The 23090-nt window shown below is 39.0% G+C and overlaps 2 protein-coding genes across 15 annotated transcripts in view; one reads left to right on the top strand and one right to left on the bottom strand.

Annotated features, from left to right (window-relative positions):
- LOC308176684 (uncharacterized protein) overlaps positions 1–23090 on the top strand; it is a 182640-nt gene that overhangs the window by 56047 nt on the left and 103503 nt on the right. The window contains exon 4 of one of the 11 annotated variants that reach the window (XR_013938481.1): positions 4629–5625. The exons of the other annotated variants lie outside the window; for them this stretch is intronic. The gene's annotated coding sequence lies outside the window, so the exon portion shown is untranslated. Of the gene's footprint in view, positions 1–4628; positions 5626–23090 lie in introns of those variants that run through there. 11 annotated transcript variants of the gene reach the window in all.
- The window catches only part of CHST8 (carbohydrate sulfotransferase 8), a 131593-nt gene that overhangs the window by 27351 nt on the left and 81152 nt on the right, over positions 1–23090 (bottom strand). The window contains exon 2 of one of the 4 annotated variants that reach the window (XM_080552759.1): positions 19894–20083. The exons of 2 other annotated variants lie outside the window; for them this stretch is intronic. The gene's annotated coding sequence lies outside the window, so the exon portion shown is untranslated. Of the gene's footprint in view, positions 1–3; positions 2334–19893; positions 20084–23090 lie in introns of all 4 variants that reach the window. One more of the 4 variants, XM_080552761.1, reaches the window with a different exon arrangement.

A 23090-nucleotide genomic window follows, 5' to 3' on the forward strand; every position in this document is an offset into this window, starting at 1 on the left:
TACCTGTTTTGCTAAAGTCTCTTCACTTGCTTCATTGGGACTGGATTTTTATCTACAGTGCTTAAAATTGGCTCACACAGCTACACTTCTACAGATGTACCTAAATGTGAAGAATACTGATTATAAGAGAGATGCTTGGCCTCTGAGCTGAGAATTATAGGTCAAACTACATTGTGCACCTAACTAACATGTCAAAAAGAAACCAAATGTTCAAATAAATGGGCCATTTATTGCAACATGATCAAAAGGCAGAATTGTGAAGCCTAACTTTTACAAAAGCCCAGCTTGCTTTAATAGTTCTATATTTTCTAGAAAGAAACCTCAGGACTTCCATTCATAGACTTCACTAGAGGTTGGCTCTTTTATAATCTATCTTATTCTTAAATAAGAATGGAATTTATTTGCTTTTGTGGATGCACCTAAATGGATGCATCCTGGAGTGACTTTGCTACAGATTCAGGTATCTGTCATATCCCTGAATTATATTCTCACTGTCCATGTTAACATACCATTACCATTGTTGTAGTGGGAAGCACGTTAAGTTTCACAGTGAATATTGCATTTTTATTGTCGTATATTGCCAGCTTTTAAACAATCTTTTTGCATCTTGTAAATATTTTCAGCAATTCTTCTTTAAAAAGATCTTGCATTTGGATGCTCATGAGGCTTTAAATCGCATAATGCTCTGAGTACTATTCAGAGCTGTTTTAAATATGTAGAAACTGCTTTGCATCAATAAAGAACTCCAGTGAGTGTGTGGATACGCATCTTCTAACTGCAGTCTGTACACATACCTGCAGAGCAGAAAGACTGATCGAGACTCTTGAACTTTTGCCCTTGCATGTTTTGTTCTACAGCTGAACATGCTATTAAACTGGCCCAGGCATACCAGCAAACAAGATGTGATGAGACCTATTGAACACCGAATTTTCACAATGGAACAGCACAAATTTGTTTAACAAACACATCTCTCTAACTCTTAAACTCTGAATAACTCCGTGGCCTCTGCAGTAACACTTGGACCTATATAATGTGATTGATAAAATCAGGAATATTAGCTGGAATAAAATGCAACAGGAATGGCTCTACATGAATTCAGTCTTGACATTGGCTTTCCCAAATGCCCTGATAACAGAATGTGGTTAGCTGCATTTTAATGCCGTATGTGGATTCTGAGGGAGGCTGCTCTGTCGCGTATAAGCCACGGTAGAGTCGCTTTACTGGGCTTCATGTTAGCCACAGAAAGTGGTATCGTTAAATAGAAAGGGTGCCTAAGTTTTTACAAAATAGCTGTAGCCAAGTAATTCTTCCTGCGATGATTTGTTCAAAATGGTAAACAAAAAATGCATATTTTTGATTCTTCTTGTTATAATATAATGCTTTTAATTTTCTGTGTGATGTTCTGAATGGGAGCAGAAGGGCAGCCACTGTTGTGCTGCTTCAATGAAGCATTACAGGATTTTTCATTGTCACCATTCCGTTTCTGGCAATGTAGAAAGAAGTCCCAAAGACTTCCATATCACTGACTATGCAGTTTCACTAATTTTAATAGTGCTTTCTCTGCCACATGCGCCTGTAGGAAGCTGAAGCCATTTAAATGATTTGTCTTAGCCAACTGAACCTCCATTTGATGGTAATAACTTCTTGGTTACTACAGCCCTGTGCTGTAATCCAAGCAGTGACCTCGAGCTGAAAGGCTCCATATCCCATTGCCAGTCCCCGGCGTTAGCCGCTCTTGGCCCATTTTTCTTTTCCTCTGCAAGCAGCCGCTTCTGCCTCTGGAATTACCGACTGAAACGGCCGCCCAGAAATCATTCTGTGGCCCATATTTCCGCTTGGGTTCAGTGATCAGGATCACAACAGAAGCGTGTGTCAAACTGAAAGGCTCTTTCTGCTATTCTTAAATGTTCCCTATGATATAAATGTTACAAAAGCACTATGTATTCCAATTAAACTTAAACAGCAGCTCTAGCAGGGAGCAACTGCTGCGCACTCACAGGATAAATCAGCTTTCCTACTGAGCTCTGCAGCATACTTGGAGAGTGGGGGGAGTATCTATTCCAGTAACCTCCATAAAAGCGTATTTATCTTCTTTCTGACTAGCTTGCTTAGTCCTCCTTATACAGTTCTTATTCCCCAAGGATAATGAATTCCTTTCCGTCCATGTAGGGTCACATGGAGTGTGACATATCCTTGTAATTTTCAAGAGCCTGAGACAGCAGTATCTCTTCTCCATCATCTTTTGCAGGCAGGCAGTAGAGCAAGCTCAGCTTATCAGTGTTGAGCTCTACTTTTGTAGATCCTCTGTGTGATGTTGGGCAAGTCATTCCCTCCTGTAAGTGGGAATACTGATGATTTTGGCTGTTTGCTTCAGGTGGACAAAGAAAAAAATCTTTGGGACAGAGTTGTGGTGTGTTTTTTTTTTGATCTGTTTAACCCATACCAATTACACCGAGTCTTGAACTGAATCCCAGCTGGGGAGGATTGTCATTGAGCAGAACCAAATCTGTCCTGTCACAGTTGTTGTTGTTGCTGTCTGATCCATAACTGAATGTGAACCATGGAATTGGTCCCATTAATGAGCAGAGAAGGATCCATTTTGTGTAGCTGATTTGAGTACGTAGTATACATACTCCCTCCCTACAAGATATAGATACCCCATCTACAGGAAGGATAGAGTTGCTCAAACGTGTGGAGAAGAGCAATGAAGCTGGTGAAGGAACTTACAAGGAGTGGCTGAGGGAAGTGGGGTTGTTTAATCTGGAGAAGAGGAGGCTGAGGGAAGACCTTATTGCTCTCTACAACTACCTGAAAGACGTTTGTGTTGCGAGGAGTGAGGTGGGTGTCTTTTTCTTGGGTGACAAGCAATAAAACATGAGGAAACGGTTTCAGGTTATGACAGGAAAGGTTTAAATTGGATGTTATGAAGAATTCCCTTACAAAGAGGGTGATCAAGCATTGGAACGAGTTGCCCAGGGAAATGGTGGAGTGCCCATCCCTGGAGGTATTTAAGAGATGAGTAGACATGGTACTAGGGGCCGGCGTTTAGTGATGGCACTTGGAAGGGCAGGTTGGTGGTTGGACTTGGTGCTCCTGAAGGTCTTTTCCAACCTAGATGACTCTATGATTCTATCTATACTCGGTATGTATTGTATAGTTTAACCTGTGTGTAGTAAATCTTGTCTACAAAGATACGCTGGCACTCCTTATAAAGAGGACAGGCCATATAAAAGGTCATGATTGGTGGTAGCTCTGTGAACCACATTTTAAGACAGAAGATGTTATTTATGCTTAGCAGAAAAATCCAGTGCTGCTGTTTCTCCTGTGGTGCATCAACAAAATGCGTTTTTCACTTGGCCAGCTAGAAATACATATCTTACCCTTGGTTATGTTTCTTTTTGCCTCTTGCTACTGTGCTGTGGGTAGGAATGACCTTAGCAAGGCATATTAAAAACTGATATTTGCTTGTGCAATGCTCTGACCGATAATACGGTCATAGCCAAAAGGCTCAGACAGCCAACTGTGCCCTTCTGTGGTCTCCAACCTGAACAAAAAGAGAACAGATTTAATTAAGGCTATTATTGAAGTAGCACTGCATAATGATTTACCCTGAGTGAGAGCCAAAGTACCATTTGTTGGAGATTAATATAACTTCGCATGTTTGAAAGGCCAGAGCTCTGTCTGTTAAATGTAATAACTGAAATTTTGTATCTGCAAGCCTAGTTGTTCCAGGGATAAAATGAAAACCAACTCTGTATTTACTCAGACTATTTCTGTTGTTTGAATCACTTTATGGATACATGAAAGAAAGTCTGATGAAATGAACTATAGATATAAAAAAGAGCAAGAGTAACACGCGTTTCAGTTTTTTATATTGTATAAAGGGAGTCTTGGGAGTTGAGCATAACAAAAAATCTTTTTGCTTTTCTCCATTTTTGCCTACTTTTTTTTTTTTGCTATTACATATGAAATTGAGATGAGGACAAAGAATGATATTAAAAACTAATTTTTCTGACTCAGAATAGGAAGGATTGTGAGGCAGCAGGGTGCACTGTGCATTGTAGAAAGTGGGTAGCAATCAGTAATAGTGAAATTTTAAAGGTACATCATTCTATTAAATACATCAGTGGGACAGTAATCTGGAGGACATGTATACAGCATTCCAACAGGAGGGAAAGTTCTGAAGTATCCATTAGCTAACATTAATTGCCAGATTATTTCTCCTGAAGCAGGTGAATATCATTAGAAAGCCAGCATTGTAATGAACTAAAGGAGGAATCTTCTAAAGTGCTACCAACTAACAGAGGAGCAATAATTCACTTTGGAAAATGGACATCTTCCAGTATATTTTTTTTCCAGAAACATTTATTAGCTTTAAAGATTATCACAATGACTGTACCTGAAGTAGTAATGACTCAAAAAAAAATTTATCTTTCCAAGAAACACAGGAAAATAAATGGTCATAAAGGCTTTCTAAAGTCTATTTAGAGGAAGAGTCAATATTACACAATTAAAAAGATTTTCATTTGATGTCATGTGATGAAGTAAGAAGCAGCATTATCTTTGAATTGTTAAGATGGTGTTTTGTACATCCCAAGGTGATTTCTGCTAACTACGTTTTTCTACAGGTTTCACATTCTCTTGATAGAATGGGACTTTTTTTTTTTGAAGATAGATTACATCTGCCTTAAACCAGGAGGAAAAGGTACCTGAAGATTTTGTAATTATCCAGTTATCCTTAATGTAGAATTAATTTATTGTTATGTAGCTGTGAGTCTCTGTTGTATCTTTTGGAATTAACAGGGAAAAGGGAACAAAGCCAACATGAAAGGAAAATCTGAAAGCAAACAAGCACAATATTATGATTAATGTTTAAAGGAGAACTGTTCGATAATGGTGTTCAGCTGATTATAAGCATGTCTAAGGAAGTCGTTTTTCTCTTTAGAGTATGCATCACCTTGGATTTATAATACAGTTTTTTATTTTTCACTGATGTCTTATTAAACAGTGCTCTTTTGAAAGGAAGAAATGCTTGAAAAAAATCTTTAAGAGCTGGTTTATTGAAATACATCTGAATACCTGTGAAAGATTTCTTTTAGAAACGCCCCAAATCCCAAGCTGCATTTTAGATTTATATTTCCAAAATAAACTCTTCCTGGTTTGACTGAGAAGCACATAGTCTCTGAAACCATCCGATTCTGCCTTTGAGACATGCTGATATTCCACCTCGAACTGCTGTAAGGGTTTCCCTGCAGTGTTTCTGGGATTTGACACTGAGTCCTTCTGTTCCTGAAGTTGTCAGTAGTTGTTCTTCAGGTTGGCCATTTTAGGAGCCTCTGGGATGGAGTTGCAGATGCTCGTCATTAGTTTTGAAAGGTGTGGAGGCAGTTCTGTTGCTCTTCAGTGCACAGGCTGAGTATCTGGGGTTGTAGATTCCCTTATGTGGTCTTTTGTAGTAAGAGTTGTTGAGGACTAAACTTCCTCATGACTTAGGAAGCCAAGTGGAGGCGGGGAAGGGCAAGGCCTCAGCATCACAGGCTCCTGACCAGCTGCTGATCTCAGTGCCACGTATGTTGTGTGCCATGATCTCAGTCTGGTTTTGCTTCGGGTGTCTAGTCACAAATAACTAGAAGAGGTGCAAAAAGAAAAGCAAATATAAAAGGAATAGAAAAGACAGGTTGGAGGCCTGAAGTTGGCCCTACTTTGAGCAGGCAGTGGAGTTGGAGGCTTCCAGAGGGTACTTCTGACCTAAATTCATAGTGATTTTAAGAATAATTCAGGCAGCTGTGTTGAGAAGGAAGAAGAAGGAAGGCTTTTAATCTGGAGGTGAAGATGTGTCAGATGAGATAAATACAAGCTGTGTTGGGTAGGATGAAGGGAAGACAGGAGGAGCGAGGGGGAAATGAGGGAAGGGAAAGAGCACGTTGTCTAAGGGGATGCAAGAAGCCAGTGATGCCACGTGCCTAAATGAGAAGAAGGAAGGCCTGTTACAGCAATGAGTTTGTCTCATCTTCTCTGAGCATAAAAAGCAGGGTGGGGATTTCAGACGTGCACTATTAGTGCATGATGAAAAGCCACCACAGCAAACCCCCTGCAGATGCCACTGGCGGTCTGGGTAGAAGCCCTCATGCTGAGTAAATAGCCTCTAAGCATCGTCCAAACAGACCACTTAGTTACCTTTGCTATGTGACAGTGCTCTTGCTAATAAGGGACAATTCCTGGTAAATACTGTAAATGTCATTATGCAATTTTCTTGTTGGTTTTCATGGAACGTTATCATGGTTTTCATTGGAACATTATTCCAATCGGCCTGCCTATATTTTCTTAGCCAACATTTGAATGTCCTGATTGTTTTTCTTCAGACATAAGCATTTCAGCCTTTTGGAGAGGTAAGTTTTTGCAGAGAGCTTTGTTATAACTGTTTTAAAGTAAGTGACCTCTTTAGACACTGTTAGCTATTGATGTTATAACAGGAGTACTAGGATTTTCAGACCCAAGCAAAAGATGGGGGACAGACCCTAAAGACCTCAATGTCTATGAGGAAAGTTGGAGACAATGGAAACAATTTAAGACTGGAAACATTCATTATACTGCTTTTTGTTCCCAACTGAAAGAGAAATTTATCATAAACCTTGAGTGTTTCTAAAGCTTGAGTATTCTGTTGAAGGTTTATATTTTTCGTTGTCTTCTACCATAAAATCTCCAGAAATATTCTGTGAAATAGGAACGGTCAGCTTGCAAATATGGTGTCAGTCCAGTTTCATGGATAGCTATCTGTACAGCGGGAGGTCACAATGGAGTGCAATCAGAAAAGACATCCCAAGCTGTTATCCTGTTTCCTTTGAAGTATAATACATACTGCAGCTGTCAAAATTGCACAATGCATTCTCAGAGAGCAGATAAGATGGAATTAAAATGCTTCTGTTTTTGAGAATTAGAATAACTAACTGTAGTTGTTTGATCATAGGCTGTGTTTCTGGCTATCCATACTCTTATTGGATCCATTTATTAATAGGAGAAAGTAAACATTTTACAGGTCTAAGTATTATAAATTCTTCTCATTTGATACGATCAATTGATTGAATCTGTTGCCATTAGAAATTGAACTGTGCTGGATGTAAGAATGGGATAAAATGTCTTTTGTAAAAGTAACGACAGTCATTTTAATTCATCCAATTAGCACTTGATTTTCTCAGGTATTAGCACTCTTTTTACTACTCTTTTTTATTTTTATTTTATTTTTATTTATTTATTTATTTTATTTTATTTTATTTTATTTTTTTATTAGCACTCTTTTTTTACTACTGATAATTTGAGTAATAAGTTGTTTTTACTAAATAAGAGGTGATAACTATTATAGTTTACCCTTCATTTAAACAAAAACTATATTCCCCCATGTTAGGAACAATTATAAGGACAAGGCTTGCAGAGTTCCAAAATTCAGTTGCCAAACCTGGGTGCTTTTCTTGTTTGAATGACAAAAGCTGAAGAGAGGGTTTCTTTCTTAGAGAATCTGGCATTTTTACAAAATTATTTACAGAATTATTTTTATTGGAGAAAAAAATCCATACTTTGTTTAAGACTAAGGAGGATATTTTGGTGTCTACTGACTTTTCTCTGAAATGTTTCTGATAAAACAGGCACAGTTTTGTAAATCATTTCATTTTCAGTTGGCATTATTTTTCCAGTGCTTTAGTGAATAATGCGTACTGAAGTGTAGGTGGGATGATCTGTGCTAGAAGTTTGTATGGGCAGACTGCGTAGCTGTGGTGGTAATTGTGACTGAATAATTGATATAAAAAATTAATTGCTTCCTCTAGCTCTGCTGGCTGCAAATAGTGTGTTAAAGGCACCACATTCACACCTTGTTAAACTAAGAGGCCAGGTGATTTTGTTCTTTATCTTTTTCAAAAGTAAAATACAATATGTACTTTAGTGTTTAACATTGCAATAAATTACAGTGTCAACAGCACAGCCTTATGATCTCAGCTCAGTTATGGGTCTACAAGGCATCGGTATTTAGCATTCAGTCCATTACTGACTTGCAGTGTTCAAATCTTTGCATTTTGTTGAATGGCTGAAGTCAGAATGCCATCAAAGTTATGGTAATGTTTGTGATTACTAAATGGTAACCTGAATTACTTTTCCTAGCTATAACACTGTGTGTTTTACCTATAAATTTAGTCTACTCTTGAGACTTCAGAGCAAATAAAAGGTTTTCTTAACCTTGCAGCAGATTGTATGCTTCTAATTACTATTCACAGTGCGAAATAGCTTTGTAAAAGATTCCTCTCTTAATGTCTTTCCTTGCCGATAGCCTTTGCCAAGACAACATAACTGCACATTGTCACATTTATAGGCTGGCTGCAGCTTACCTGCTCTGATTCTTGTTAGATTTATAGGCGCACCAACTTAGATATGAACTTCAGTTAGATGTCTTTCATTGAAATTAGTAAGAATATTAGTTTACAAATGATATTTAAGCCCCTACTGGATAGGACTGCACACAGGCAAATTTACTGTATAAAAACAAATTTTTTTGAAAGAATCAGAATCAGCAAGCCATTTAAGTTGTTAACTTCCATTGACCCTAGTTTTTTATTTTCTTGTCATTTGAAAGTTGTGGAATTATGTAGGGCTCTGGCTATACTATCTACAAACAAGCACATTTATGGTCAAAAGTCAAAAGCACATAGGACTGTGTAATCTCAGACAAAGAGGCAACTGCAGAAATACAAATAGGGATTAACAGGGTGTGTAAAAACTCCTTATGTTTTCTTTTTAAATTTAAAAGCTCTTCAGGTTTGACTATAAAACAGTATTTCTTCCCTTTCTTACTAAGTTACTGCTCCCAAGGAATTTTTCATAGTGCTTCGCCTAAGTCCTGTCTAATTACCCTATTTACCAGGGTTCTGGAATCTTTAATGTCTATTAACATGTAGTCACTGCAAGACAACCTTAGCATATTAGATGTCAAAAAAATTGCCTGCTATTAAATACCTATTACAAGGGTAAATGTCCTTTAATTAAAGCACAAAGGAAAAAGAGTTGGCTGGCATTTAGAAGAATATTCATAACAGGTTGGCACACTCCGGTTTTGGAGTCAGATAGAAGATGAAAAGAATTCTGTTTAACTTCAGGTCACAGCAGAGAGCCTATTACAAAGGGCTGTGTTTCTGAAGTGCACTGTCAAACTACTTATGCTTTCTATATGTGCAAAATTTGAAAGGTAGAATGGTCTACTGTATTTGTAGTTCCTCATTAATATACATTATCAGTGAAAAATGTTTTAGCTTAATTTACAGCTTTACTAATGAAAAATAGAATAACTGGCTTAGCCTTAGAAGGCTGCAAATATGACTTCTGAAGTAAGTGTTAAAATCTTACCAGTTTAAACTTTTGAATCTCTTTTCAGGTTTTGTGCCAGTTTTTCCTTTTCTGACACTCAGGCTCTTGTCCCTGTAGTTAGTCTTGCAGAAATGTAGGGAATTTTAACGTGCTATGGGACACATAAGCTTCAGAGACCATTAAAAATGTTAGAATAGCAACTAGCAGTTGGATTTAGAGATTGTCTATTTTATATATATAGCTCTTTATATGACTTTGTGACTGAATCTTCAGACATCTTGGATCCTAAAATAACACAGAAAAGAACGTTAGCAGTGGGTTGGCTTTTCAGGGGCTTTGTCTGGAGATGGTTAAGCCTGGAAGAGGACAATGCATCATCTTGGACAGATTAAAGGTAGAGGGTGAAGAAAATAAAATTATGTATTTTTGAAATTAAGCCTGCTGGACAAGGGCATAATTGTCACCTAGTCTATTCTTTATCCTTCATGCTACTACTTTGTCATCTTGGGTTATATGTTGGGTGTGGATTTTGTGCTTTTACTTTGTCCCAAGTTGAATTCTGATCAAAACTGCATTATAAATAACTCCTCCTACTTATCTGCGTAGGAGTGAATACAGCAGCATCCTAACATCATTAGATGAACATCATTTGGATTTTAGGTGGAAAACAGAAATTTGAATGTTAGTGATGGAAATATTATAGTCTGGTTATCTAAGAATTGATGATACTGTGCAAATCTGCTCAGAGGTCTGAAATGACGTAATTTCAGCAGGATGAATTAGTTTTCAAAACTTTGAAAGTACATGAAAATGTAATTCATCATAAGATTTTGCAGCTCTGTGTATATTGCCAATGGATTTTTTTGTGTTTATGTAGGAATAATTTACCAGCATTTAAATGTGTAGGAGATAAAGAGAATTAAAATTTTGTTACGATACTTCCTTCGGCATTGTGATATGACCTACGTGTCCACTTTCAGTGCATGTTAGTCTTGTTCTGGCTTTAAAAAGAAAAAAACAACCCACAAATAACAACAGTGATACTAACAGAAAAACCCACGTTGTTTTTCTTTACCCTAGTTTGTCTGAGCCTTCCTCTTAAAATATATCCCTCACAACCATCCCCATTTCTCAAGCTTTGAAAAGAAGGTGGTTATGGTTTCCCAACCACACTCTGTGCAGTTTGAAAATAAAAAGATACTGCTGTCAAATGTTGAAAGAAATCCTCCCTTTTGAAAAGTAAAAGAAATTGTCTAGCTGGGATTAAACAAGGGCAGGAAGTGAAGCATTTGTTTTTTTTATGAAGTCTGGTGAGTTTTGATAATGAGTCCTCTAAAACATATGATTTTGAAGCTTTTCGAATTCCAGACAGATAAGAAATAATAGTTACATATTTCAGCTTCAAAGACAAAAGTAACCTTTTATCACCTAATTTAACAATCTTCTTAGTAAAATGTGTTAGAAGAATGTGGAATGTTATTTAAATAATAAAATAGCACCATCTTTGAATAGCAGAGTTTTTTTTTTAATTGCCATAATCAAAGTCCAAACACATTTCTCTTCTTGCTTTAAATAGATGCTCTTAATGACAGATTTTTCCTTAATGAGGAGGAGAACAAAGGGAACCTGTACATGTTGGTGTGACTTCAGTGTGACAAAAGTTCTGATTTTTGACAGCCCTCTGCTAGGAAAATATGAAACTGGAAGTGGTGTAATTAATGTGTAGGTATGAATTGCTAGTTTGCATTTTAAAATATAAACATTTTTACATTAGCATTTGAATATATATATTTTAAATAGGGAAAAATCACTGAAGTCTTGAGCTGTAGGTCACATTAATTCACACTTTTTGATAAATAATACAAAATATCTTAAAATTGGGCATTCTTGTCGACTGTACTAATGCTTTGTGAGTGATAAATAGTTTAGATTAATTACACATTTCATAGAGAATTTTTGGAGATTCATTCTTACTCCAGTATTAAAATCTGTGCTTTGAGAAAGGGAGACATCTAACAACTCGGTTAATAAAGAGCAGTTAGTGTTATTTAGATTCATGTGGTCAAGTTAACTGATGTGTACTAGTGCTCAATAGGAAAGGAGAAGGTAATCCCATACTTAATGGTGATTGAATTTTCTGCTCAAAAAATATGGTCCTTTGTAGAGATCTTTGTAGAGAGCATTGTAGGATTTAATAAAAGCAATGACTGATATTAACAACAAAGAAACAATTCAAATAAAATGTAAATTTTTTAGAAAGGATAGAAATTGGTGTTCAATATTGGATCTTGGAGCAGCTTCAGTGAGTCTCACTTGCCTGCTTGGAATCGTTTATGTTTTCAGATCTGATCATCTTCATGGCCCTCCTGGACTTGCTCCAACAGGTCCATGTCCTCCTTGTTTTGGGGGCCCCAGAGCTGAAGGCAGGGCTCCAGGTGTGGTCTCACAAGAGCAGAGCAGAGGGGGGCAATCCCCTCCCTCACCCTGCTGGCCACGCTGCTTTTGATGCAGCCCAGGACATGGTTGGCTTTCTGGGCTGCAAGCACATGTTGCCGGCTCGTGCTGAGATTCTCATCAGCCAACATCCCCAAGACCTTCTTCTCAGGGCTGCTCTCAATCCAGCCTGGTTTGCACTTGGGATTGCCCCGAATCATGCAGGACCTTGCACTTGGCCTTGAACTTGGAGGTTTGCACAGGCCCAACTCTCAAGCAGGTGAATGTCCCTCTGGATGGAAGCCCTCCCTCCAGTGTGTTAGTCTAGGACTTGTACAGATGTGAGGAAAAGGCAAGCTCTCCCCTAAATTCACTGTAGTCTAAAAGTACAGGTGCTGGGTGAGACAAGGAAGGGCAGTGAGGCTGAGCTGGGAGTGAGGGGGCAGCCTCGGCTGCTCTGAGCAATGAATTCAGAAATGCCATGCCCAGGAGGAGCGGGCACGGGGCCCTGGTGCTTTGGCATAGGAGGGAATGTTTGCACTCTTATGAGCTTTTTGCTATTCTTTCGAGTTATTTTTACAGCCACAGATTGCTCCAAGTATAATTATAGTTTTTAAGCAATAATTATTGTGATCTCCTATTAAGGCTGATTGATACCAGTTTAGTTGGAGAGCAAATGGCCATTGGTTATTGAACGGCAGCAATGTATTGGTTTTATTTACTTTTACTATACATAAAGCTCTGAAATGCAAAAACATATGGATAGAATCATGGCTGTTATTTGAAATGTAAATGAGGCAAGGGGCTAGGGAACATCTCCCTCCAGCCCTCCCCTCCAGTGGCATATGCTGGAAAGGTTACTGTGCAGGAGCAGTTTTGTAAGAATTTCCTCCCTTCTGCTCCCTTTTCTCTCAGCAGCATCTGGTGCAAGAAAACGAATTGCAATATGAAACTGGATTCATTATTAAAATGAGATTATAATTTCCACGTCATTCTCTGTCTTCTCCATGCCACCCCCCTTCCCGCTATTTGATAATAATCTAGTCTTGTAATGAAATTCATGAGGCCGCAACAACAAAGGAGCTCGTGGAAGAGAGCAGGAGCTTGTCAGATGGTATAGATTTGCATACTAATGAAGATTATGATGTTATTAATATTACAAAAACTTGGTAGTATCCAAATGCCACTGAAATGGGGAATGATAGATCATGATTAAACTCCAAAACCAAATTAAAGAATGTAGTTTACAATATAGCTACATCTTGCAACTCCTGAAAATAGCAGTAAACCTAGTTCTTGCAAACTGAATTGTTTTGATTTGTATGTCATTTCAAGAAGGTTAATAAATGTAGACTTGCAATATGTTTTATTGTCTGTACTATATTGGAAAAAAGTACTTGAAACTTCAATTTTCTTGCGAGCTGCAAGGGCTGATCACAAAAACAACAATGGGTAGGAATCCCTAGGACTGTGGTTCAGAAGAAGGCCATGCCTTTGACTTCCAGCTGTGAGGTTAAGACAGGATGCTCATTCTTTGCTGGGGTTTTATTCTTGTCTTTGCCATTGCCTTAACTTTGGACAGCCTTGTTATATTTTCTTTCACTTGTTTGTTCAGTAAAATAGGTTCATGAGTAAATGAGTTCACGAGTAAAATATGTTCATATGTACTGAGCTCAGGAAAAGAGAAACAAAGCAGAGTTAAAACTTGAGCAGCTCAGGTGCTAGGCTTTCTGTGTTCCACACCTTCTGAACAGGTAGAGGTCTTGGTTTGTTCCAAAAAAGAACACTTGGCATTTGCCAAGTCTCAAGTCTCATGTCAAATGGCAATTTGAGCAGCAATTTTCTGGGCTTGATTCCTTTGTCTTTCTGCTTTGCATGACAATGATGCCTGTGCAGACACAGACACGCTCTCAGCAGCATTATACGCGCTCAGAGGAAGGGGGCTGTGCTCTTATATCTATTCTGCATAAACAAAATGACTCTTAGAGTGCAGGGCAGTAGAGAATCTCACTATGCATGACTTTCAGTTAAATTGTGGAATAGGGAGGGAATGTGTCTTCTCTACCCTTATTACGTGCAGCACTATGATTTTTCAAGACATTATCCACTGAAGTTTAGCACATGGAAAGTGTATGTTTGTAGGAAAGATGAGGAGGATCAGGTTTGCACAGCATTTGGCTGCTATGAGAGACATACTCTGTAGCTCCAACAACACAAGGAATTAACTCAGTGTAAGAGAAGCCTCTGTCAATCAACAGGAATGATGTGCACAAGCTGGAGTGTCTCATTCTGTGGGTGAGACTGAAGGTAGTGATGTGTTTGGGAAGACCTCAATGACTTAAGGGCAATGATAGACTAGAGCAAAATTTAGTGTTTGTCAGGGTATGTGAGCCTAAGAAAGCAATTTGTGCTTTTCTGTTGCTCTGTGTAATTTATCAGGATCATTTTGTCCAAGTTAAAGTAGTCCAGGCCTCAAATCTAAGCTGGGAATGATGCTTTGACAGTGAACCTCGGTGGGGACAGCCTGCACCCTGCGGTTTTGCTGCAGCGACGTGGACCCAGGAGTTCTGCAAAGCACAGGTGCTAAAAAGCCCAGTGCCACACCTTGGCTGTGCTAAAGGTTTGTGTGTATTTGTGAGGTTTTTAGGAAAAGGTGGGGTATGGGCAGCCGTTTTGTGCTCCTCTTTGCTGCTCAGCCTCTTGCAGAGCTGTGAGGTGTACCTGCAGGAGGCAGAAGGGGAGGTGGCAGGTGCTGACCATCGGGGAACTTCCTTGGGCTCTGTGCAGGGAGCTTGGAGGGGGCCGTTATGCAAATACTTCAGTAAAGACAGAGACAGATTCATGTTCAAATGTTTTTAAGAGCCCGTATTTATAAAATTTGCCATAGGCAGATACTTCTGTCACACTGAATTTTAAATAATGAAAAAGTTTCATGTGGTTCATGTTGGAAACAGCTTCATTCTTTTAGGGATTGTGAAATAAGTGTTTTCAAAATATCGTCCTATGTTTAGTAGCCTTGGTAAGAACTGAAAGGTTTCCAGTATCCCTTTCCTTTCTCCCACTATAACAAAAGGTTTTCACTTCACTGTTAATGTGGATTAATAAATCTACATTAAATAAAACATGTAGAAAAGTGACAGTTCTGACAGCCTAAATTGTACTCATTTGTGCTGCCTTCTCTCAGAGGGATTAATGAGTGAGCAACTGTTCCATGTAGCTCTGCTTTATCTGATCAAAACCAGTTTAAATTTGAAAGAACTGATAGAGCATGGTAGCCTGGGAGGAAAAGACAGCTTGGTTAGCCACCCCCTCCAGCGCAGGAGTCTTCCCCAGTGGCTGTTGATGGGTGTCTGGTCCATCCATCACAGCCCACGAGATGGGTGATGGTACCTGTAGGATGATACCCAGCAGACGCTGGGATATGTCCTTCCTGATCAACACATGCAGTTAGGTGTTACACAGCTCTCCTAGCAGGGCTGCTGACAGACCAGCTCTGCTCTCCTTGGCTGTGAGGGACACATCACTAAACCTTCTTTGGTTGTTACTTTTCCTTCGGGCCTCGTTTTCATGCATCTTTGAGAACCCCCCGTGAGGTTGTCACAACCTGCATGTTCAGCTCCTGTGTCTCTGAGCACTGCTCTCATCTTCTTCCCTAACCCAGAGTTTACCGGGAAGCCAGATCGACCCGGTCCCAGCTGGTAGAGGTGGGGAGTTATTTCTTATAACCTAAGGCAGTCAGGCTGCTCAGTTGTGCTGCCCTTGGGCAGGTGGTGCAGAAAGGCCGAGTTCACTTCTTGGGTTAAGGGGCAAAGACACAGCTTAGAGCACCAAGACTAGAAAGGTGAACTCTGGTGGCAAAGCGACCAATCTGTGTAAAAATGCCATTGCAAGTTTGAGACTGGTTCATAATTTGTACCTCTGTGTTAAACAGTGCTAATCACCTGATGTGAAGCAGAGGCAGAGAAATGTTTCAGGCTTCCCTTAGCAACCCTTGTTCTTCAAAGGTATTCATAAGATGATGCTTTGGGTTGCTAGATCTTCTGACTACCAGGTAGAAGCCACTGTACTTCCATTTCTGTATTGTATTGCTGAGGAAAACAACGGTAAATAGACGTTTAATACTAAAACTGTAGTTTCATTGTAGTCTCCCTCAGCATTAATGCTGATCCAATGCCGACTTGCTAGTGTGTGTGTATGTGGCCTTTAAACAAAGCCCAGCAGCAGCCTGGTATTTAACAGCACAGTAAGTGCGTGACAGCATCATTTAGTGGAAGTCTTGGTAAAGCTAGATGCAAAAGAGCTCTCATCTTTTATTGTGTTCAGTAAGGTCTATTTTAAACATTTTTTTCCAAGGAACTAGTGACTGCTTTGCAAAAGTTATAACTTATTATTTATGTCTTGTTTTCAGTTCAGTGCAGGGACTCCATTTAGTATGGGGGCTTGGAGTGCCTACCAAAGCAACACCAGTGTGTGCTGTTTCTGTGTTTCCGGGAGTCTGGTGCTGAGCCGTAACTTCTGGGCTGAAATGTTGGTTCGTTTTGTGCCTGTACAGTGCACTAATGCATTCAGATACTGAGGTTAATCTTAGACGTGGTGCAAGGAGCCCATTAACATCACTAGGACTCTGATGACACGGGGGGTGAAGCTTCCTTTTCTTCCTCGCTGTTCTTACCCCCTAGATCACGTTAGTTATGAGAACATTGCTTTACGCAACAGAAACGAATTCATTAGCTGTGAGAGGACCAGTTTCTACAAAGCATAACTACTGGGGTCAGAAACACTTCACTTTCTTTTTCCAAAAGGAAATGTCAGTACAGTGCAATCTGGAGTTCTCTTGAATTCGTGCATGGCTTTAAATGAGTTCATAGCAGGACGCTGGGATAGCCTCCATTCACTGTTGTGCCAACCCCCACTGCCTTCCTTTCAGGGGGCAGAAGTCAGGGAGCAGACAGGGACTGTTGCTCCATCCCTATCAAGCACCATCTCCTCTGAATGCATTTGCACCACTAACAATGAAGTTGGACTTTCCTTTGTGTCGGATTTTACGCAATTCAGAGACCATCAGTTCTTGTTTGACAGAGACAATGGGAAGAAAATTGGCTCCTGGAAATACCTGCTCATCCTTAATCTTAGTTGTAGTCTCCGACAGAGGTACAACAGGCCAGGGCAACCTGACTGGACTTTGAAGTCTGCCCTGCTTTGAGCAGGAGGATGGACAGGAGACCTGCAGAGGCTGCTCACAGCCTCAATTGCTCTGCGCCTCGGTGATACCCTTGCTGTTTAGCAGGCCATCACGTTCATATTTTCTGCTGCTTAATGCTACATGTCACGGCTCCACACTAAAACACTTTACCTTCTTTTGGAAACATTAAGGTCTCAGTGGCACTTTCAATGACTCCCAAAAGAATTAAAACCAAATTTTATGAATTACATTTATTTTTGAGCAGAACTACTATACATGGCTGCGCTTAGTGATTTGGGGGGTGTTGGTGGGAACAGATGACTACAGGATAGTATTCCAAAGAAAAATGTGAGTTGAATCCTAGTACTTAGGAGGTGATTGCTGTGAGTCTTTGATTCCTTATTTATGATTTAAATTACCTGTCTGCTGTTTCCTTTCTGCAAGTAGTTTGCCTATAAGTGATGCCTAAAGCCATGTTCTGCAGAGCCTAAATTTTGCTATTTGAGGTTAAATTGATATTCCCTTCAGTTTAAAGGGAAAGCTCCAGGACACCAAACATCAATACTGTGACATTGCAGCTGCTGTTAAATGCATTGCACGTTTGGATCTTTTCCTGTGGCTTTCCCTTTGCTCAAATGCCTTTACAATTTCTGAATATTTTCCCATCACAACCATTTCCCACACTTTTTTTTTCCTCTTTTAATGCCCTCTTTAAATATATATATATATATGTGTATATATATATATATTTTCAAAGTGTTTTAAACACTTGGTATCATTACTGTGTGAAGTCTCTCTTCCTGAAACGATTACATTATTTCAGATCTACTTGTATATTAACAGCTTATCAGCGTTTTACCCTGTGGTCTTCATGCCCTTCTTCACATAGTTCCTGACCCCTTTATCAGCACTCCTCCCCTATTTTGTTCACAATTTAATCTCTGTATCTTTGTGGCCTTTCATCTCTCTATGCTATGCATATTTCAGTTCAGATTCTTTTCTATCCAATTAACTTTGTTCTATTTCCTCTGTCATTTGGCGAAAGCTTCCCTGATGAAATAGTTCCCATAATAAAACTCCCTTTTCTGATGTTCAGGCTATTGCAGTGTATGGGTCGGATCACCCACAGAAGTCAGCGGTGTAACTTTTAACGGGAGCAGTGCTACAGCCTTTAGCCCCAGGTGAGGTACAGTGGTCCTCTTTTGTGCCAGGTTTCAAACAAGCTCCTCAGGGTAGCAGTGAACCACGTTAGGTATTTCCAGCGTGGTTAGAGATGAGAAATGAAGCAATGTACAAACAAGAACAATGTCTCTAGGCACAGTCCATGGCTGAATGCTGTAACCAGCTGTATCTAGACTGGAATCCCCTGGTGAGCATCTGCTCTTTGTAATGGGTCACCTGGAATTTCCTCTGGTCCTTTGCTTTTTCACAGCTTTTGGGAGGTTCAGAATATGGGCCCGAGCTTTGCAAGATGAGTCTCTCTCTAATGCAGTTAAGCATCTTTCATAACGGATTCTTCAGTCTTCTCCTAGCAATTCAGAGAATGACTTTAGGGGTAGAATAAGAAACTGCAGAATCCAATATTTTAAAATACTTATTCAGGAGCAATTGCATGAGGATTTCTGTGAGAGAATCGTGTGCATTTCCTGTAAGTTCAAGGGAAAAGGGAAGTCAAGTTGTAACTATAGTCTTATCCCTAACGAGAGTCCCATTCCCACAGAAAATCCTGCAAGTTCACTGCTAGTGCTCTTAACATGAATTCCTTGCAACTGAATGTACTACATCTTGGTTAATTGCTGTTGTGGCCAGTAATCCATCCATTATTTGGATTGGGGTTAGGGCCTACTAGCTCGTGCTTTAGTGCTGACAGTCTTCCAGCACCTTCTGTAATTTTTCATGTTAATCTGGAGAGGACAGACAAGTTCTCCCATAATTTAACTACAAAGAGATCATAAAACAGATCCTGAAGAAAAATCTCCTGTGGTCTTCTAACGTCCTATACAGCTGAATCCTCCTTTTTAATCTTAAGTAAAATTGTCCCTTAATTGAAATATGCTAAGTTAAAACTGAGATTAGTGTTGTGTTCTAACTTGGTTAAAAAAAAAAAATGTAGGCAAGTGTGAAAGCCCTGTTTCTGACTGTGATTTGTAAGAAGGTGCATTAAAAATCAAAACAGGACCTGATTTTTGTCTTGGGCCTGATCCTGATCTTTAGCCCTTGTCCACCTGAGAAATAACTTTTATCCATCTCCTGGTTAAGGCTGTGCAGTCTGGTGTGAGTGTAAGCAGAATAATTAGCAAAGTGGTATGTTTCCCTCTTTTAATATGCTAGACCCCTAAATAGACTCAAAGGAAATTAGGGAGTTACAGAAAAGAAATGACCACGTAGCATACTGTGGTCTGTACAGATCCATGTATTTTTAATTAACGTTGAACCCATTAATTAAGGTTGTGTTTCCTCTAAAAGGAAAAAAAAAAAAAAAAAAAAGAATAGCCCATGATTTTGATCCTGTGTAGTAAGATATATTTGTGCCATCTGGATTATCAGATTTTATATCTGTATATTAGCAGTCAAAATGACAAAACGATGAATTAAATTTTAAGTGCTGAAACGATGCTGTGAAACATATGCCTTCATCTCCGAAAATCTGACAAGTATTTCCAGCCTTATTTCTTCAGTATGCGGAGTTGAAGAAACTCAGTGAATGTCCACACCAACATAAATTGCATGGTAAATAACTGCGGAATCGGAGAAAGCTAATTCAGAGTACCTTATTCTGAATAAATTCTGCTGCAATAAAATTCTGCCTTCAAGTTTTTGTGAGCAAATTTGAACTGTCAGACTGACTTTTGTGCCAGTTTAACAGTTTCCATGTGTCATTTCTGTCTGTGACCTTTGACAATTTCCCTTGTCAATGAAATGAAACCCACCACTTCGTGGAACTGCAGCTCGTTTCTCGCCTGGCAGCCTCTGCTGGGATTATGGGCTTCCAGTGTCTCTGCATCTTCTCGATTTTCTGCCTGGGACATCTAAGAAATCTTGTCCCCAGTGTTCAAACTGCGAGTTTTTCTTCCTGCTGATTGTAGAAGATGTAGTATTGTGTCCCTCTCTCTGCGTGCCCTGTCATGAAATTATTTTATTTTTATTGATATGAGGAAACAGGGAAGGCTGTATAGCAGGTGACTCTGGAAGACATTTGTTTATTGCAGGCCTAATAAAATCACACCATTATGTGCCCTTTATTTCCTTATAACTTTTCCTTTTGTGACACTCCAAGGATTGAGTGCAGATGATTTGTGGTTGTGGCTCTAAGCGTGCATCAAGCTGTAGGTGCTCATAAGCCAATAACAGACCAAGACTGAAAATCTGTGCTTTCTAGTGACCGCTTGGGGATGGCAATTGTTCAGCTGATGTTCCGTTCTCGTTAGAACTTCCAATTCTAAATACTACAAGAATTTTTCTTAAAAGAAGTACTAAAGCCCAGCATTGTCAGTAGTAGAATTTCAGATCTTTTAAATGTGAGTCTGAAACACAATCTTAAGATAAATTTCATCCTTATTTACTTCTTGTTTCCAAGTCGGTTCTTGATCGCATACAAATGTGTTTAGATGTTGCCTTCTGGCAGTTCTTGGAATAATTTTTTTCATAGCAATTAGGAATGCACCATTTTCATTTTTTTTTCTAAGAATAACTAGAAAGCAATTCAATCAAGGAATCTTTTGTGTGCATGTAAATGGCTTGCATGCATTCTGATTCTTGAAGTTCTGAGAAAATAAATGTTTGTGTGTCAGAGTAGGCAACGCAGGATTTTATTGTGATTATAATTTAATATAGTATTCAGCAACAGGACCATGACTGAAGGTTTAGTTCAATATTTGGACTGGCATACAACTGGAAACATAGGAAGAAATTTTCTAGGATATGCAGGCATACAGGTGAAAAGACTCGTTAAAATTTTCCTTATTTATTGGTAGAAGAGCAGACCAGTTAATGTAGCGTGTCTAGACTGTGTGTTTTCCACCTGCTTGTGGCAGTATGAGGCTTCCTTTGAATGAAACAACATAAAATGTTTGGGAATATTTAAAAACAAAACAAAACCAACATGATTTGTACAAGCATGATACACACTTTCTTAGTTTACAGAACAATGTACTTCAACACAGCACTGGGCAGACTTTCTTTGTACTGGGAATATTTTTCATAGTGCCTGTGATCCTATAGATATCCAAACTGTGATTAGATGCCTTTGCCTTTGCATTTCCTGAAAGCAGGTCTCTTCTGAAGCTGGCAGTGCACACTGAGCCAGAAACTCATTTGAAATCCTGACTTGACCAGTTCGGGTATGTGCTAAGGAATAATGAAATGATTTTTGTAAAGATGGATTGGTCTTCCTGAACTCTTGGGAATGATGCTCTTCAGTTCCTGGTAGGCTCCTGGCATTCAATTTTTAAAAGGCACATATAAAATTGTTCTTTGAAGTCAGTATCTAAATGAATCATTGTCCAAGTAATTTGTTCAGCTTGCATCTTTTTTGAAAGCAAAAGGAAAAAGGATGGTTTCTTTTCAGCTTGGACTAAACACAGTTTGTAGTATTGCTATGTTCTTACAGCTAGTAGGGAAAGGATATAATATTAAATGAGAAGGGTGTGATGGGCTATTTTGGAGCCAAAGGTGAGAGAGTGTCAGTCAATTGTGGCACAATACAAGGGATCAGACGAAAAAATTGAAACCTAAATACAAAAAGAATCCCTCCCCCCCCACTTCCCCTATGCCATGTACGCAAAAAACAATTAGATCAAAGCCCACTATAAGCATGAGCTTGATGAAATTTAAAGCTGGCATTACTGCCTATTTGGGTAATGAGGTGTCACCGGAGTGAGGATCACAAAATGTAACTACAAAAGAAAGAAGCCTGCCAGGCATTGTTAAACCTTTGCTTTGACTGCAGTCTGAAGATTCTCCTGAATCCTTTATGCAATAAAAATTTTAAACAATGTGATTAACCTTAACTATGTCGTTAACATAATACTGGATTTGAAGCGTGCTGTGCAATCTCAGCTGCACCCTCTCTGTTAATCTGGTATTTGTAATTGATTAGTGTATGTAATAGCAGGCAGAAAGATGCCCTTTAATCAACTGCATGCCACCTGTGCATGCGTACAGGCACGAGAGACTCCTGCTAGAGGAGCATTCACAACTTAAACGCACAAAGAAGTAGATGTGAATACAGATTCCAGTTGCTACCTGACACTAAAATTTAAGATCATGAAAATTTAGAAGTTTTGAACAGGTCACACTTCAAATGTAATGTATAATTTAAGCATCAATACTAGTACAATGTTAGACATAATCAAGATTGTAATTATCTATAGTGCTTAATCAAAAGGGCTATAAATTAATCATACTGAAGTTAATACGAACTTTTCTAGTGATTTGGTTTGAATCAGTATTGGATGCAAATAGCACTTTAATTTTACACCAGCTTATTTAAATAATCAAAACACTCTTATTCCTACTTCCATTGAAGAAATGCCAGAGCCATTCTGGGTCAGCAAGAACCTCTCCTGCTTTATTTCATTCTGGATCCCTGCCTAAAGTTATGATGCATGGAATGCCTCAAAGCATTTCCTCGATTGCAGTTTTCCACAGCTGTTATCTGTTGCTTCAAATGAAATCTACTTATTTGCATTTCTTCTTCCACATGTTTATTCTGGCACTAGCAATACAATAAGCTCTGGGAAGATGCTAAAATACTCGTATAGTACACACCACCACTTGAGAAATCTCAAAGAAGGGGATATTTTCCCACCTGCATGGTTGGAAAATGGACATAAAGATGTGCGTTTTACCTGAAATCGCTAATTCACAGCTATGCTCAGTCAGGGGTAAGCCTGCCAGTACTGTCCCCTGCTTCTGCAATATAACTCCTAGGCAATCACATTTGCATCTTATTTTATCCTTTTATTGCCCTAGATCAATCCAGTATCCAATATTCCTCAGATATTTGAGAAACTCATGTCTTATATCGTATATACTCTATCCAGTATGCTGGTTCTTACTGCACTGAATTATTTCAGTAGTAATGTGTGTCAGGATTTGGTTGAAGGTTAAACTTTTTATTTTGCAT

The sequence above is a fragment of the Anser brachyrhynchus genome, assembly GCF_964034855.1.
Source record: "Anser brachyrhynchus genome assembly, chromosome: 12".
Classification (NCBI taxonomy): Eukaryota; Metazoa; Chordata; class Aves; order Anseriformes; family Anatidae; genus Anser; species Anser brachyrhynchus.